The sequence below is a fragment of the Bombina bombina genome, chromosome 4 (assembly GCF_027579735.1).
Source record: "Bombina bombina isolate aBomBom1 chromosome 4, aBomBom1.pri, whole genome shotgun sequence".
Classification (NCBI taxonomy): Eukaryota; Metazoa; Chordata; class Amphibia; order Anura; family Bombinatoridae; genus Bombina; species Bombina bombina.
The window spans coordinates 96,187,490-96,205,193 of NC_069502.1; the positions used below are offsets into that span (position 1 = coordinate 96,187,490).

Here is a 17,704-nt window from a genome sequence, read left to right on the forward strand (position 1 = left end):
TTACAAATTGAAAGTAAAAACTCAATGCGCACAAAAAGCTGAACTTAGAATAGGAATAGAATTGTTTGCAATAGCAGTGGACATACTAAATAGTTTAGATGTGAATATTATTGTGTGTATTTAAATATCTTTTTATATTTAGCAATTAGATGGAGATTAGAAAGGAATACAGGGTATATCTCTTTTTGTTTAAAACCTGTTTTATAAATTATCATTATTTTACTTAGCTAGATCAGTACTAAATAGAGGGGGGGGGGGTTAGAGAGCTGTTTGGGGGGGTCAGAGAGTTTGGGGGTAAGGGAGGATCCTATACTGCAGAAAATATATATAAAAAATTATGTGGGTGGGGGAAGCCTTTTATTTTAGTACTGGCAGACTTTCTGCCAGTTCATAAGATGATGGTGACAATTGTGAGGTGGGGGAAGGAATAGAGCTGTTTGAGAGGGGTCAGGGAGGGATCAGGGGGTGGGATGTGTCAGGTGGGAGGCTGATCTCTACACTAAAGCTAAAATTAACCCTACAAGTGTGGTGCGCAGCGGCATTTAGCGGCCTTCTAATTACCAAAAAGCAATGCCAAAGCCATATATCTATGCTATTTCTGAACAAAGGGGATCCCAGAGAAGCATTTACAACAATTTATGCCATGATTGCACAAGTTGTTTGTAAATAATTTCTGTGAGAAAACTAAAATTTTTAAAAAGTTAACGATTTTTTTTATTTGATCGCATTTTGCGGTGAAATGATGGCATGAAATATACCAAAATGGGCCTAGATCAATACTTTGGGTTGTCTACTAAAAAAAATATATATATTTTTGATAGGTAAATATATAAAAAAGAGGCACTATTTCTGTTTAAATGTAGTGATGCAAAAATGCTAAATATTTTCTGGTCTTTTGGGGAAGTTTTTGTCTGAAATGCCCGGTCCTTAAAGGGACACTGTACCCAAATTTTTTCTTTTGTAATTCAGAAAGAGCATGCAATTTTAAGCAACTTTCTAATTTACTCCTATTATCAATTTTTCTTCGTTCTCTTGATATCATTATTTGAAAAAGAAGGCATCTAAGTTTTTTTTTGGTTTCAGTACTCTGGACAGCACTTTTTTATTGGTGGATGAATTTATCCACCAATCAGCAAGGACAACCCAGGTTGTTCACCAAAAATGGGCCGGCATCTAAACTTACATTCTTGCATTTCAAATAAAGATGCCAAGAGAATGAAGAAAATGTGATAATAGAAGTAAATTAGAAAGTTGCTTAAAATGTCATGCTCAATCTGAATCACGAAAGAAAATTTTTGGGTACAATGTCCCTTTAAGGGGTTAACAAAATGTGCACAGTCTCTTTATGTTTACACTGTTTGAGTCACCAGCTCTTGAGCATGTGCAGGAATTTACAAAATATACATATGTGCATTATTGATTGGCTGATGGCTGTCACATGATGTAGCGGGAGTGCGTTTGCTTTAGTCAACATGGCGGGGGTAGGTTTAGTTGAGCCAGCCTTGAGTAAGACCGTGTTGGTAATATTATGACCTCCACCAGTTTTTTATTTGGCTCTGTCGGCTGTCAAGAGCTGGGCCCCCTATGGGTGGGAGCGGTATTTGCTCTAGAGGCCTAATTTGAAGCTTTGGGGTGGAGTGATGGTCAGACTGGAGGAAAGGCATCATCACTAGGTCCGAACCTAGGGTTCCTTTTCCAAGCAGGTAGGCAGACCAGGAGAACTCCTCCTAACCCCCTTAGCTAACATCTGATGGGGCGGAGTCATCCGGGGGACTCCGTCATATCCTAAAACCAATTTGGGCCTCTACCTCACAATGTAGGAGTTATGGTAGGGACTCATGCCCGTCAAGCATATGTAAATATGCAGTCGGTTACAGAGTAACTTCCTAGGGTGACCGTTCACATAGTTATTAATTAAGTTAATAAATGCGACCTGTTGGTCTTCCTTCATCTCTGTTGTCCATTATTTGAGGGAGAATAATGGGGGGGAGTTATAGAATTATTGAGTTATGTGTTTGAGTTACTTCACTGGTATCCCGGACTAGGCTATCCAGTCCTTATGCAGAATTTGGCAGTATTTATTAATTTCTTTTAAATAACTAAAGCGTGCTGGAGAGCCATGCTAACCTGCTTTGGCCTAGGCAAACATGGCACTTGCCGAGGGTGGCAGATGTGGGGAGCAGCACTTTTTGAGTCTCACTACACACACATACTCACTACACGCACACTGCACTACACACACTCACTATAAACACATACACTCACCATATAAACACATTCACTACACACACACATACACGCAAACTGCACTACACACACTCACTATAAACACACACACTCAGCATATAAATACACACACTCACTACACACATACATACACGCATACTGCACTACACACACTTACTATAAACACACACTTACCATATAGACACACTCACTACACACACACATAATCGCACTCTGCACTACACACACACACTATAAACACACACACTCACCATATAAATACACACACACATATATACGCATACTGCACTACACACACTTACTATAAACACACACCATATACACACACTCACTACACACACACACACATATATACACCCCCACACTTGAACATAAACATTTACTTTGGGAATGCCATGAAAACAAAATTCACGTTACACCCAGACCAAAGCAGTGGAACATGTATATTAGTTTAATGAAAACTAATGTAAATTGTCCACGTTTCCGTTATTAGTTTAGTTTCAAATGAGAAGAATACACGGGTACCGAATATTCTAAATACAAAGTATTTTTAATAGTTGGAATGAAAGATTTGCCTGAACAGAAAATTTCACCTGTGAACATGTCTAGTGCTAAACTACCTCTAGGTAAGGGAAGAGGGCAGGTTACCCAAACTCTTTCCTTAACACAACAGTGCATGCTATATATGTGATTAGTTTGTGATTGGTTAACAAGGTTCCTTTTGTTCTTGGTGACAGGGAAATCAGCGAAAAAACAAATATAAGCTTATAAACTATAAATTTAACAGCATAAAGCTGCATTATTGATTATGAATCTACATTATTATGCCGTTTACAATTTGTGTTTAATGTCCCTTTAATATATACTCTATGTTTTTACATTTTTGTTCTTTCTTTTCATTTGCAACAAAAAGTGTGTGTTAAAATATACAGAGAAGTGTTGAGTGAAGAAATATGTGTGAGCATTTATTTCTCAGTTTGAGTTCCAAACAATGCAAAGTCATTAGTACCCTTTAAATATGATACTAATGTCGCTTAACATCAATTATGGGCAGATGGAAAGAAGATTATTATTTTGTCATTAGATTTAAATGCCTTCACTAACGAGCATAAGTCATCTTATTAGTGAACTGTGCAGCAATCAATGATGTACAAAAAAGTTGCTTAGGGTTTGTGATTAAGTTTAAATAAATGTAAATTAAAAGTTGATAGAGGGATTTAAGTACTCTGTGTTAAAGGGACATGAAACATTTTTTTTATTTCATGATTCAGACAGAACATACAGTTTTAAACACTTTTCAGATTTACTTCTATTAGCAAATTTGCTTCATTCTCTTGGTATCCTTTGTTGAAAAGCATACCCAGGTAGGCTCAGGAGCTGTGAGCTAGCTGCTGATTGGTGGCTGCACATATATGCCGCTTGTCTTTGGCTTACTGATGTGTTCAGCTATCTCCCTGTAGTTCATTCCTCCTCCTTCAATAAAGGACACAAAGAGAATGAAACAAAATTGATATCAGAAGTAAACTGGAAATTTGTTTATTCTCTATATACATTTTATGAATTTCATGTCCGTTTAATGCAAATTTAGTTGTCCCTTATTAGTAATACACATGCAATATCAATAACGCAGCTCCAAAGCTTTATAACTCTAAAACGTATCAGCAATTTTATTCCCAGGCAAGTTAGGGAGACACCATCAAATAGCTTCTTTTTTTTTTAACTGTCATAATAATATTAGTATATTAGTTTTGGCTGTTGGTTTATATTGAAAATTCTCTCTCCTCATATTCAAAACTTATTTCACTTAATAACTCAAAAAAACACTGATCTGAATTACCTCAGGTTTTCAAGATTTCTACTAATAATCATTTATTCATCTTTCTAAAGGTTGAAAAAGGTAAACTTAATTAACAGTCTTTGTGAACTAATATTTTTAATGTAAAACAAGTCTTGAGTAATACTTGCAGAAGGAAGAAGACTCTTGATACCTTGTTTCTTAAAGGGACATTAAAGGGACATTAAACACCAAATAAATGCTAGGTAGAGTGATGTTTTCAAAAAAGAAATTAGTCTGAGAATAACATGTGGATGTATTTTTTAAAGTTTCATTAGTTGTTTAAATATTGATAAAATAAGTGTAAAGTTTTAGTGTCTATAAAACAATGGGAGCTGCCATGTTGTAACTTAGTTTACCTTCTCTGCTGTGGCCAATTAGAGACAGTGATTAATAGGTCACTAGAGTGTGCAGCCAATGGCTGTGTGGAATATAACAGTGTTCTGCACTTTCATTTCTAAGAGGAACTGAAATGCTTACAATTTCAGAATGGAATTACAGGAATAGGGGAGAAAAAATGATGAAAGTATATATTTTTTTATATATACAATTTATCATTTTATATTACCATCTCAAAGTGTTTAATGCATTTTTAATGTGATTGTATTATATGAATAGTAAATATCAGCAATAAAGAAGTACTGATACAAAATAAATGTTTTAAAGCATTTCAACTTTTAATTTCTTTAATGGTTTGACAAAAACTTTGCACATTTTGCAAAACAAACTATATGCCAGTGGAGGACCCTTTGTGGGTCTGAAGCATATTTAAGGGTTAAAGGGACAGTAAACACCCTGTAATTACAAATACATTTCTGTTGTGTTAATATAGAATAACATATCAGCCAAGTCTTAACATTTTAAAAACAAATTAACATCCTTTTTACTGCAGTTATTTTTCAATAGCAAACTCCGCCCACCGATTGCCTTATTTGTAGTAGCCAATCTGGGCTTTAGTCAGCAGACAACAAGGCTAATCACTGTCATAATATTAGTATAAAATGCATTTGTTTGTTATCTGTTAAAGACAATTAGTGGAAAGATATCTAGCAGAGTTAGCCTTGAAAAGTCAGCAGGGTCCATTTCAAGTTTTGCTAAGTAGAATTTGCTGAATTGTTGGAGCTAAATTACATGAAAAGTAAAATAAATAATGAAAATGTATTGCAAAGTAATTTCATTATATATAACTAAACATTTTAAATATAAATCTCTATTTACTGTCCCTTTAAAACCCTGAGTGATGTGAGTGAGTAGAACAGTGCTGTGCAGGTCAGTTATATTGGGAGGGGGGCTTGTACTTACCTGATATAAAGCCCTGCATTTGGGGTACAGCCCTTTTCCTGCTGTGTGCCAGAGAGGAAGTGTTTTTCCCTCCTGTGCATCCTCTTGGGGTTTGTAGGCACGTTTGGTAGGGTGGCTCTGAGTTTCTGGTTTCCTTAGGGTTACTAATATTGCAACCAAAGGCTTCTTGCTTCTTTTGTGACTTTTTTCTCTCCTCAGTTATGGATCATTGCTGGACCTGCTTTACTTTATTGAGGTTGATCCCTACTGGGTTAAAGGTGATGCCCTAGCTATGGTGGTTGGTGTCAGCCCAGTGTGTGTTGGAGTTTGGACTGAATGTCAGTCCGGCTGAATGAGGAGGTGATGCCCACAAGGTGCGAGCCTATGGCTACCCCTCCTTACATGTAGGCAGGCTGGAAAGCTCAGAAACCTTTAACTCATTTGTGGGTTGAGCAGCCTGCTCTAATGCACGTACCCAATCTAGGGTTGTGTCCAGCTGTAGTAGGAGTTAGTTTTAGGATCTCAGTTGCCACCATATTGGTTAATCATATTAATAAATAGTTTAGTCTGGGGACTATTTGCCTAATAAAGTTATATGTTAATAAATGTTATTGTGACCAGTCTTCCTCCAGTTAAGGGCCAGATTACAAGTGGAGTGCAAAATATAGCTTTTGCAAGGGCGATATTTGCGCTTCATTTTGTAATACCAGCGCACGCTGGTATTAGAACACAAATGTATATGTATATAAGCATAAACATAAATATGTATAGCGGACACACAGTCCCCATAGACCGCAATATAAAGGCACTTTTCAGTGCCGTTTTTTTTTTCTAACACCCCCACCAACTCCATTTAACCCCTAAAAACTGCTTAGTGCATTAAAAAAATATGTAATATTTTTGTATTTACAAAATGCCACTACACACATTTCTTTCAGGCAATTGGGGCACATTTTAAAAATTAACCAGAGGTCTGAGCTCTGGTTAATTGTTTGAGCGCTAATTGCTACTGCGAGCTTGCAGTAGCAATAACCAGCCCTTGTTGTCTGCAGACTAAAGCCAAGATTGGATACTCCAAATAAGACTAATAACGGGTGGAGTTTTGCTGTTTAAAAAAAAATTGCAGTAAAAATGATGTTAATTTGTTTTAAAAACATTAAGACTTGACTGATGTGTTTATTCTATAGATACACAACAAACATCACTTGTAATTACATGGTGTTTACTTTCCCTTTCATTCACAGGAGTCAAATAACTGTTTAATGTAAAATGTCAGTCCAATAAAATGTATCACTCACTGCATACTGCAATAGTGTTGTTTCTATTCTATAGATAGACAGGGAGGAGAGAGGGGAGAGAGGTGATTGGCTAGAATAGCAGATTATCCCAGTAAAATCCCAGACTGACAAAACGGTTTTACTAAATTGGTAAAGTGGTGTTTCCATTTGTATACAGTTTAATCTCATTTAGCCTTTCTTCATTGCAGACACTTATCTAATTGTTATGCTCAACTAGAACCCCTGGGAAGTGAAACGCAGATGACAAAAGAAAAAAAAAAGAAAGCATTCTGAGTAAAAGCAGGATAAGCAGAAATAACAGTCTATGTAACAAAACACAAGTGGGGGAATTATCTGATTAATGCCTGATTTAAAACACAGGCTTTTTAGCACTATTATTATATTAAATAATAGTCTCCTGGACAGATCCACACTTCATTGTATGAGACCAAAGACCTCCAGAGACAGTTGCTCAGTTTTGGAGTGTAGGAAAATAGCTTTATTTGACAGGATAACTGTGTCTCACTTACATTTTATGGGAAACAAATCAATATATTTATACAGTATATATATATATATATATATATATATATATATATATATATATATATATATATATATATATATATATATATATATATATATATATATATATATACTGTATGTGTGTGTGTATATATATATATATATATATATATATGTGTGTCTGTGTGTTTGTGTATATATATATATGTGTGTGTATATATATATATATATGTTTGTGTGTGTGTGTATATATATATATATATATATACTGTATTATACTGTATATTAATAAGATGATATGATAAATACAATTAAATGTGTGTAAAAATGTAATATGTATATATATATATATATATATATATATGTGTGTGTGTGTGTGTTTGTGTATATATATATATGTGTGTGTATATATATATATATATATATATATATGTTTGTGTGTGTATATATATATATATATATATATATATATATATATAAACTGTATATTAATAAGATGATATGATAAATACAATTAAATGTGTGTAAAAATGTAATAAATATTTGCATGTAAATTTATTTAAAATTAAGTTGCTTTATAAAAAATAGGTTTTTTTTTTGCATTCAGAAGAATGCAAAATATTTTTTTACAATTTTTCTCTACTCAATAACAATCCAAGAATGTCCCTGTAACTTGACTGATTTCTGTGTCAGCCAATAATATGTAAAGTTCACTTTTTTCTTGACAATACTGATCCCATTCATAAAATAATAATAATTTTATTTTGTGTTGTTGCTGTCCTGTAGCAGTAGCACTAGCTATACTGCTTTAACTTACACCTCTGTTGCCCTGAAGTCCTTTCCAATAAGAAAAATAAGGCAAACTAATTTTTGATAACAAAATAATTCCGAATGACTCAATGGTTGCAAATAGGAAGAAACTCATTTTTTTTTAAAACAATCTATTAGTCACAAACACATTTTTTTTGTCTGTTCACGTTTATCACAATTTACTGAAACAAGTAATGTATGAGTTTTGTTATTACATATTTACTGTACCTTAATACGGTTATACAATATATCCCATTCCACAATGAATAAAGCATAATCAAAGGTGTCAAACATTAAAATGTATACAATTCAGTAAAGAAATGAGTTGTAGAAAATAGTATTGTTGAGTCACAATATACCGGATATACGCACACATTCAGATATTTAGTTACCTCTATTTGGTTCTGTTTTAAAGACTTAAAGGGACGTAAAACCCAATTTTTTTCTTCCATGATTCAGGTAGAGAATAAAATTTAAAATAGGGTTCCTATTTACTTTTATTATCAAATGTACTCTGTTCTCTTGTAATTCTTTGCTGAAGAGATATCTAGATAGGTAGTGTGCACATGCCTGGTGCACTACATGACAGTGCTGCCGTCTAGTGTTATTTTTAATGTATAACATTGTTACAAAACTGCTGCCATATAGTGCTGCAGACGTGTACACTCCTGTACTTACCTTCCTGCTCTTCAACAAAGGATAACAAGAAAACCAAGAAAACTTTACAATAGAAGTAAATTCGCAAGTTGTTTTAAATTCTATGCTCTGTCCAAATCATGAAAGAAAATGTTGGGGATTTATGTCCCTTTAACCCCGTCCTACCCAGACTTATTTGTCTAAACAAATAAGTTAAAAAGAGAAATCACGTGATTGTTTACGCGATCGTGTTTAGGGGGAGTGCATATGACACTAGGCATGCCCTCCAGCCCACAATCCCATTCAGGAAGTGTCTTTGGCTTCAGTACAGCCAAAAGGCGAGGACCTTCTATGCCCTCCTAAGGTCGTTAAAGCTCATTGCAGTTAGAACGGTATAGAACGTCCTAAGGGTGGGAAGGGGTTAAGGAAAAAGTTATTGTTGACATTGGGCTCAAATGACTAAGATTCTGACTCTTGAAAATTCTAAATGTTATGGACTGTCCTGTGTCTTGCATCTTTTGAGGTGTTTTGATTTTGTTTTTGGTTTTAGTTTCAACTTTTAAAGCAACTTAATAACTGATTTTAAAATTGATGTGTACAGCTAAATGCACAATTTGCACAGCTTACTGTGGGCCTGATATTCAAAACTTTGCCGCTGAGGCGAGATGTTCTAAGAAGTCTCGCCGGTACAGCGAGGCCCTTAAACATTTTTAGAAACACAAATGTTATCTTGAGATATGTTTATGTTGCTATGTATTGTTCTTTGTGTGAAACAGAGACTCCTACATTACAAGGTCTAAAACAAATCCCAAAGATTTTGTGTGATTTCTCTTCATGCCGGCAAGGTTTAGAATATCAGGCCCCGTATGTGAATTTGACACAGACAGCAAGAGCAGTGCACTCAAACTGTTAAAATAAAAGTCTGAAAATTGTAAGTTTGGGTTTCAACTGCCCCAAGAGAGGCAGGAGTGAATTGTGCAGTATTCAGAATGCTACCCTGCTACATGCTATATAGCGTTTGGTAGATCAGTATAAAAATTCCTTTTTTTTTTTTTGTCAAAGCAAAGGTGGTAAGATATACTAAAGTAGCTGTTCAATGTAACAAAATTACAGTATTTATGTTTGTGATTTGCCTGCAGATCTTTTGCAATGCAATGTTCCATTGCTAATATACTATTTGTATGTAAAAAAAAATAACTTTGTCCCTTTAATGAATATTTAATGAAGTAAAAAAGAAAACACAAGGCTTATGTTGAAAGTGATATTTGAACAAAAAGAGACAAAGCTAAAACAAATCTCACTAATTGTACTTGGTTTCCTGGTATTTAGCCAGCGTGTTGTTTGTGTGGTATTAGATTCTGAGAAAGTTTTAAACTTACATTTTTATTGTAGCTAAATAAGCTAAATATAGGTCAAATGGAAATAATTAATTTTATGCTTTTTTTAAAAAAAAAATAATAGCGAGATATGAACTAAAATAATAATAAGATAATACCTTTAACAGTAATATTTTTAAATAAAACCTAAAGTAATGCTTAAAGCAACAAAGCGCAATACAAGTTTATTTATTGAACCAAAGCAACTTTTTCTTAAATTAGGAAATATGTAACATTAATTGGAACATTTTTATTCTGAATTCATTAAGATAGACACCTACTCTTTCTTTTCAATTTTCCATTCTTATTTTTAGTTACATTAATGGTATGATATAATTAGTCAACCAAGTAATCCAGTTTACAAGCTTTGTAGAATTCTTTAGCTGCCACTCAAGCAAAAGCCTGAGGCCTACATTGCATCTAGTTGTGCATGTGACTCTGTTTCCATGGCTACCGGCTACATCTGCTGACACCCCTCTCTATATTTACTGCTTAATTAAGAATTTCACGCTTAAGCCTTTTTCTGCCTTCAAGAACAAGAACTTACTATTAAAGAAATTCCACATTTAGGATGTTGCACAAGGAAAGCCTTTCTTGTAGACCTGACAGTTTGGAGGCTTTTTTTCTTTTTCTTAAAAAAAACTACCTCTTTTGGCAACTGAGCTGCCACCCTTCAATCAAAAATCATTAAATGGGGCAGAGATAATGAGCATGTAGCATATCAAAAGAATGATGTTTGCTTGAGCTAAGGAGAAAAAGCTGTAAGGCCCTACAAGCAGTCACCACTTCAAAGGAAGATGGTCTGCCTTGTCAGCAGGCTGATAATACATCATTTGTTCCCATTTGACTTATGCAAAAGGTCTGGTATGTTAAAGTCCCGTCTTGCAGACGCAAGTTCCTTCTCCTTGTTCGTGCGTCAGCACTTAGGCAGCTGGGCCTACACAACATCAGTCAAAGCGTATAATCACTTGACTCCATGTTAACAAAGAACACTTGTAGGGGCGGCTAGGAGGAGGTCTTCATTACAATAGGAACACAATTATTGCAGCTGCTAGGAGGGCTATAATTCTTCACATAAAAAGCAATAGACCTCATGAGTGAGAGGGAATCTAACTTTATTATTGATATTATGACTTTTGGAAGCACTGCTCCCTGCCGGTAGGGTTCCAGCAGCTGCTCGTGTGTAGACTCTTTCTAATAATTGTACATTCTGGCAGGGGTTAACTTACTTTTGACCCCTGCCATTGTTTTGATGAAAGACTTTAAGAAGAACACTGTTAAATAATGGCAGGGGTGCATTAAACCACAAATGAATGGCTATAAATTCATATCAGATGCTATTTCATTCACAAGTGTGTCTCTAAATTCACACAGCCTTTGCTCGGAAGGGGCTATTAGTGTATGAGAGTGTTATTCAGAGGCTAAACAGATGAAAACAAATGGATAGGTTGTCAATTACAGTTTTTTGTTGAGGATCAGATGCACAATAATAACCTTCGATCTCACCCATATGAGAAAGTGGTGAATGTTCTCTGTTAAACTGAAACTGCATAAATATATCCCAGCTGCTCCTAGTAGCCTGTTCTGGTCTCTGTCAGTTAAGCATTTATGAACATCTCCGTTGTTTTAATTGTTTCATAAGTGAACACAAGATTTTACAAGCTAAAAAAATAAATAAATACAAAATTCAGTGAAAATAGGTCATTGTTATCTTCAAGTATGCTACGTAGAACTGTAGTCTATAGATAGATAGATAGATAGATAGATAGATAGATAGATGGATAGATTGTGTGCAGAAGTTTAAATTAGCTTAACAAAATTAATGCTATATAGATGCTAGATTGATGATAGACAGATAGATAGATAGATAGATAAATAAATAAATAGATGATAGAAAGAAACATAGATATTTGCTAGATTGACAGATAGATAGATGATAGATGGGAAGATTGTGTGTGGAAGTTTAAATTAGCTTAACAAAATTAATTCTAGATAGATGCTAGATAGATGCTAGATTGATGATAGATAGATAGATAGATAGATAGATAGATAGATAGATAGATAATAGAAAGAAATATAGCTATATATATGCTAGATTGACGATAGATAGATAGATTGATAGATAGATAGATAGATAGAGAGAGAGAGAGATAGATAGATAGATAGATAGATACAAAAACAAAACAAAAACTTGCTTGAACATAAACTTTGCTCTGATCCTTAACACCGGTGTTCCACAAGGCTGTGTATTGAGTACATTACTATATTCTCTCTTCACCCATGATTGTCTGCCTAAGTTTGTATCTAATAACATTATTAAGTTTGCAGATGATACTACGGTAGTAGGCCGGATCAGTAACAATGACAAGACAGCCTTTAGAGAGGAGGTAAAGCACCTGGTGACATGCTGCTCTGAAAATAATTTGGATCTCAATATCAAGAAGACCAAAGAGATCATTGTTGATTACAGAACGTCCAAACGCTGCATACACATACCCATTTATATAAATGGATCTGAGATTCTGAGGTAGAACGTGTGTCATATTTTCAATTTCTGGGAATTTACATTTCTGAAGATATGTCTTGGACACTGAAGACATCTATTCTGGTGAAGAAGGCACAACAACGTCTTTATTTTTTAAGGAAACTGAAGAAATCCCACTTATCATCTCAGATTCTGGTCAATTCTACCATTGTACCATTGATAGTATTCTCACCTATTGTATTATAGTACGGTATGGCAATTGTACTATCTCTGGCCGAAACGCTCTGCAGCGGGTCGTGAAAACAACCCAGTATATCATTGGTGTTCAGCTACCCCTTATTTAAGATCTCCAGCATAGTCGTAGTCTCCAAAAGGCTCGCTGTATCATCAAAGATTCCTCCCATGCTAGTCATTAATTATTTGCTCTTTTACCATCTGGGAGGCAATACAAGAGTCTGTATGGCAAGAAAGATAGGCTACGGAATAAGTTTTTCCCCAGAGTTGTCACTTTGCTAAACACAAAGCTCTAGTCTATTTTTTAACTTTTTTTTAAAAACTTTTTAAACCTGTCATTGACCCTATTTTAATCTTATATTGAATGATTTTGGACCTCAATTGCTGCTTATTCTGCACTTTTTCTATTTCTTATGCTAGAATATAAGACCTAATTGTCCCTTATTGTTTTGTACACACTACACATATATTGCACACTTCTGTTGTACTCACTCTTTGCTATTTATACTACAATACACTTTTTCTTTGACCATGGCCAATTGCTGCTTACTCTGCACTTTGCAATTTTCTATTTGTTGCCAGTTCATGGCTAGTATACAGGACTCAATTGTCTCTTATTGTCCTTACACAAACTACACATATTATGAACATTTGTTGTACTTGCTATTTATACCACAAATACACCTTTTCATTGATGTTTGTTTTTCTTTGCACTCATTACATTTTTTTACATTATTATATACTGCACATCACGTATTTAAATTATGTCTCTTACATTTTTTCATTGTGGGATATTTTTCTTCTCCCTTTTAATCAGCACTAACATTTTCTGTGCCACAATGATTATTTTACACATATTTCACTTATAGCACATTTCAAACTTCAGTCTGCTCATTTTTATTTTCCATCTTATAGTACATTTTGTTATGTATGAGTTAGATACTTAGCTACATTTCGTTGTCTTTGTTTTTATACATTGTGAATAACAATAAAAGGAATCTATCATCTATCTATCTATCTATCTATCTATCTATCTATCATAATAGATATACAGGTATATTTATATACAGATATATAATTAAATGTATATTTACAATAAAAATTACTTTATTCTGTATGTGAAAAACTTTGGAATGTTAAATATGTATACAGTACATATATACATACACATATTTATACTTGTATAAGTATGTATATATCCATTATAGCCCTTTCCAGTCAAACACCTTGTCATACACCATACACCTTTTAACCCTTACAACTTTTTTTGTATTTATGTGACAATTTTGTGTGTGTAATTGTAAATATATTTATGTTGTGTTTAGCGCAACTTTTTTAACGCACTACTCTTTACGTTTTTGTTTCAGTCACTTTAACTCGACAAACGTAAAAAATGCGATTGTTCTCTCACGATCGCGTTTACTTTAAACTTGTAATACGCATGCTATTTCCATCAAGCACAAAATGACAAAAAAAAACGGTATCGCTCGCTCGCAAAAGTTAGCACACCACTTGTAATCTAGCCCATAAGATATATATACAGTATATATATATATTTACACACACACTTAGGGCCAGATTAAAAGTGGCATGCTAATTAATGCTCCCACTCATGTGTTTATTGCGCTAGAAGAAAGCTTTTTGCACTTGTTGGGTTAAGATCGTATTATGAGCTGAAAATCAATTGTTTTCACTTGCACACTAACCTGTATAGTGCAAAAAGCCGAACCTAAGAGGATATCACGTACCCATTCACATATTTCCCCATAGAAGTCAATAGAGAAAAAAACACCCTGCTCTCATGCAAACCTGATCACACATTCTCATGTGCGCTAACCCGACTTGAAAATATGTATATATCTGACATTCCAATGTTCTTCACATACAAGAATATATTCTATTTACTCATAAATAAATATTTCTACATATATCTGATGATTTTTTTTGGTACAATATAAATATATACCTATATATGTGTATATATTTTTATATATATATATATATATATATATATATATATATATATATATATATATATATATATATATATATATATATATACATATATATATATATATATATATATATACACATGATTATCTATAGGAATAGATATATACACAAATATATAGGAATATCTATTAAAAAATACTTAGAACATATTCTGCTATGTGCAGAACATTGGAATGTCAAATATTTACAGTAAATAAAAAGTTAAAATCTTTGAATGAATTGCATAAATATGTTTTTTCATATTTTCATCTACTCAACTGCAAAGGGCTTCATTTCTATGTAAGTCTATATATGTATACATGTGTATTTATGTGTTTATATGTGTATATATGTCTGCAAATACATAAATACATATGCATATACATACATATCCATCTTTAGAGCTCTGTATGTATGTATCTCTATGTTAAAGCTATTTCCCTGCCTTTTTCTCCAACACCTGAGATCTCATATCTTTGAGGCTTTATAACCTTTGTGTGCAGTACTTTTTTTTTTAAATCATTTTTTTATTAGATAGTGTTATTATGAGTGTAACTATACTTTGTAATGTCATTTTGATATGTTTTGTGCAACCTTTTAGTTTCAAAAAATAGTTAACCAGAGCACTGAGGATGCGGTAATCATACGAGCGGTAAGCGTAAACTCATTATCATTCGTGCACAAATGTTTGCGCTCCACTCATAATTAGGCCCTTTGTGTTAAAGGTAGGTAAAAGCTAAATTACTGTGTTACAATTTCTTACTAGTCTGGAACTAATCATATTGCTTTTACTAATATTTAACTATACTTAGTATAAACATCTGTTGTCATCAATCAAACATTAAATACATATTATTTGGTGATTATGAAATATGTTTATTACTCCACAGGAAATATTATGTCACACACAATTAACAATATTTTAGTGTTGTCACATAAATTAAATAATCTAAATTTCAGTTAATAACTTACTTTTTTAATAGTATGAAAGTTTATTCAAATGATGGTTAACATATTATACAATCAGTTATATGTGGTGTTTTTTTGCAACTGCACAGCAATCACTTCCTTTAAATCCCCGCTGTTACAATAGTGCTGATCCACTAGATGGCGACATCCCATGTAGATAACCTCATCTTGGCATCTGTACATTGCCTGAAGCAACAATACAATGGCCTCAGGCAGTATTACACTAAAACCGACTGATCTGACGTTTCAATTTATTACCATGTAACTATGAGTATCCAGCTTGACGGTTTAATGTTAAAATCAACCACTTGGCATTGTCAGACATCTTTATTTTGCTCTGATGTCATGGTTTGCTAAAAAAACAATTTTATAAATAACAAAATCATTCATAATTTAGGGCTTTGACATTGATATATTGATTTGCAAAGTCAAAACAAAATTTTAATGGTTCAGATAGCGCATACAGTTTTAAAAGACTTCAATTTACTTTGATTATCAAGTTGTGCACAGTCTTTATTTATATGTAGACTTTCTGAGAAAGCAGCTACTACTGAACATGTGAAAGAGTTCACATTGTATACGTATGTGATCCTCTGGTTGGCTAATGGCTGGCACATGATACAAGGGGCTGGCCAATAGAAGGGGATTTTGAAATTAGTCAATAAAATATCTACTGTTTATTTATTATATTTTTTAATTTTTAAATTACACACTTGTTAATTATGCACTTATATTGTATTCAATAGTCATTTATTTTCCGGCAGTTTGAGGTTCATTGACAAGAACATTATATACTACATAAAATCTTTCTAGTACTTTTAGATTAAAGCATTCAGTTTTATTTCTTGATGATGGACCTCAAAGATCGCATTTTTTTTAGTTTTAGTTAAAAGAGCATGGAAGCCAAAAATAATTGTTCATGATTCATAAAAGAGCATACAATTTCTCGTGTATAAATGAAAATTTTTGCAAGTATTGTACTATTGTGGTAGAAAGACATTTAAATCAATATATATATACAGTATATATATATATATATATATATATATATATATATATATATATATATATATATATACACATACATTTATATTATATTTGTTCTGAATTTTATTATTAATTATTTATTAAACAACAAGAAATGTCACACTATTTTTAACATTAATTTTGTAATTGAAATTAAATTAACCTTAAACAAATTTTAGGTACTTTTAGATTAGTGCTGAGCACAAGATGGAGACATCCTATGTAGCTAACGCCACCTTGGTTTTCTTACATTGCCCGAAGCAACCATACATTAGCCTCAGGCAACAGAACACAGAAACCAACTGATCTTATATATAGCCATTTAACTACAAGGATACAACCTTCATATTTAGTAATGGAAATTCAAACACTTGGCATTGCCAAACATTAGATGGAAATCAATAATAACATTTTTAATTTAATAAGGTTTTGTGAGGGGGTTAGTGACTGGTGTCTGATAGGTTAACACAGTGCATCAAAAATGCTCTTTAATGGGTAAGATGTGTCTCAGAATATGAAAACCGCTTAATGTATCCTTTAAACTCATATACAATCTCACTGAAAAGATTAGAATATACCTTGTATTTCCTATTGGAACAATTGGAATTTCCAGTTGCAATTACTAAACTCTGAGATAAATGTGTTATATTTTGAGATTTTGTGTGCAAATTTCAGTTTTTTTGCATAATATAGTTCTAAGAAAAATTGAGTCACTCCTACAGCCATAATGCCTAAAATTATTGATTGACAGTTTGAAGGGTGATATATTTGAAATGGATTATGATACTTTTTTATTTCTTCTTTTATTTTGCTATTGTAAATTAGAATTTCCAATTGAAATGACTAAACTCTGAAAATAAATGTGTTTAGTATCTTTTGATATATTATACCTAAACAAAATGCTGTTGTTCCCCTAAAAAAAAAACCAGAATTAATATCATTAAAGGGACAGTAAAGATATTTTAATTACAAAACATTTATTTTGTGTTGCTGTAGAATAACATATCTGCAA

At 33.1% G+C, this 17,704-nt stretch overlaps 1 protein-coding gene across 1 annotated transcript in view; it reads left to right on the forward strand.

Moving 5' to 3' along the window:
- The window catches only part of PKHD1 (PKHD1 ciliary IPT domain containing fibrocystin/polyductin), a 1,710,134-nt gene that overhangs the window by 1,062,589 nt on the left and 629,841 nt on the right, over positions 1 to 17,704 (forward strand). The window lies entirely within an intron of this gene.